The sequence below is a fragment of the Peromyscus eremicus genome, chromosome X, assembly GCF_949786415.1.
Source record: "Peromyscus eremicus chromosome X, PerEre_H2_v1, whole genome shotgun sequence".
Classification (NCBI taxonomy): domain Eukaryota; kingdom Metazoa; phylum Chordata; class Mammalia; order Rodentia; family Cricetidae; genus Peromyscus; species Peromyscus eremicus.
Genome location: NC_081439.1, coordinates 52,243,837 through 52,246,046, shown reverse-complemented (window position 1 = coordinate 52,246,046; position 2,210 = coordinate 52,243,837). Strand labels below are relative to the sequence as shown.

The 2,210-nt window shown below is 36.2% G+C and overlaps 1 pseudogene; it reads left to right on the top strand.

Annotated features, from left to right (window-relative positions):
• The first annotated feature begins 1,251 nt into the window (after positions 1–1,251).
• Positions 1,252–1,367, top strand: LOC131900344 (U2 spliceosomal RNA; annotated as a pseudogene).
• The last annotated feature ends 843 nt before the right edge of the window (positions 1,368–2,210 follow it).

Here is a 2,210-nt window from a genome sequence, read left to right as displayed (position 1 = left end):
GACTCATTCTCTAGATCAGTGGTCAGAGATCTTTTTCTACAAAGGCCCAGATATAATATACTTTAGGGTTTGATGGTTTGATGGTTGTTGCTGCTGTTATATCTACTCATCCTACTCTCCAATTATCACCTTTTCTTTAAAATTTCAAAACTACTCCTGACTTTTTTTCAGAGACTACACTTTGTCTATCTGTGTGCTAATAATACTTAGAGAAGACATTCAACCATAGTTATACACTTCCCTTTCATTGTGTTGAATGACCAGAGCTCCTGCTCTGGATCCAGAAGTGGAAAACAATAAAATAGCAAATGTTAATTATGGATATATATATTCACCTTTGCCTACTTCATTTACTTGTATATGTCATATATAAACCGATTATTCATTTCTTCGATTGTACCAGACACCATGTATTGCCTCTTTTGATTTTTACATCACCATAAAGTACAAATTTTAACATCATTGTATGATGGAAGAAAATCGTATTCAAAGGAATGAAATAGCTTTCCTAAATGATGAGCTGGAAAATTACACAGAAAGCATTTGAATGTACAGTCTCTAATTCTAGAGTGAAAGTAAATAATTAATACTCGTATTTACAACAAATTTCTTCGGTTTTACATACAAATCACTTGCAATATCTGACTAACCATGAGTGGGAAAATGTAAAGAGCAAGGAGAGTGCTAGACTTTTAGGACAAACATAATTGGTGCATCTCAAGGTTCCTTGTAAAAAACAAAACTAACAATGTTGAAAATTTCTATGCAGAAAAGAAGGTTTATTCTATGACTGAATTATAAAGTAAAAATAATATTACTGTTCCTGAGTTTAGATCTGTGTGAGTTATATGGGCTGTTACTTACCTATCTTTGTGTGTGCTCTGTGCTTGGAACTGCCCTCGGGACTAAAGATTCTGAAACAACTCAAATACTGTCTGGATCTTCCAGGAGGTCACAATCTGGGGAAAGAGACAGACAGGTCAATATCTGACTCTAAAACACTGCAGACAAAGTAATTGATCCCTAGAGTTATAAGCAAAGTGGAATAAAAATTCATTTGCTAATTTCTTCTATGTGTACTGCCCTTCATAGATTATAAATGCTGATGCATTTATTACCTTTTTAAAAATTTTACAACAGTCCTAAAAATTAGGTGATATCATCATTGTATTACCATTGAGACAACAGGGGTTTTGTGTGCATGCCATGCTTCATTGTCTTTGTTTTTTAAAGAAAAATGAGAGGCAGTCAATCACTTCTCAGCCTTTTGGCTAAGATCAAGTGTAGTATCTCTTCTTATCAATTTTCTTTGTGGACTCAGACAAGACTTTTAACAAGAAGTTACTAGAATAGATAAGGTAACCCACACTCAGAAAAACAAACGCCTTATATTGATTTTCTTTTTTTTAATTAATTTATTTTTTAAAAAATTTTCTTTTTCATTTTACATACCAATCCCAGTTTTCCCCCTCCCTCCCCTTCTCCTGCTCCCCCCTGACCTCCCCCAATCCCAACCCCCATCCACTCCTCAAAGAGGGTAAAGCCTCCCTTGGGAAGTCAACAAAGTCTGGCATACTAAGTTGAGGCAGGAACAAGCTCCTCTCCCACACCCCTCCACCCCCTGTGTCAAGACTGATCAGGGTGTCCAACCCTAGCCAAGATCATGATGGGGAAAACCACAGAGACAGATGACCCAAGCAGAGCACCAAACTAGGCCCTCTGAATGTGGACAACAGTTATGTGGCTAGATCGTTTGGGGAACCCTTGACAGTGGGACCAGGCCTTATCCCAGGTGCAAGAAATGGCCTTATATTCATATTCAATTGTGGTTCCTAGTTCTGAATCTTCAGATGTGAGTATATAATCTGTTGTAACTACAGAAAACAGGAAAGTAAAAAGGGACTGTGTCACTAGTGGGGTATTAGGAGCACTAGAGAGGGGAATCCAGGACACAAGTCATATGATGGGTAAATTAGGAAAAACAGGGGTGACTTTAACTGGAGAGAGAAAGGGAATGTCAATATAAGAGAGAAATTGGGGAGGGATAATAACACTAAGGATATTTGAAAAACTTATAAGAAATATTTTTATTTACCTGAAATTTATATATGTATATATATATATATGATTTATATATATATACATATATATATGTGTGGGTGTGGGTGTGGGTGTAATAAGTGAAATTATGCTACAGACAATCTAAGTAA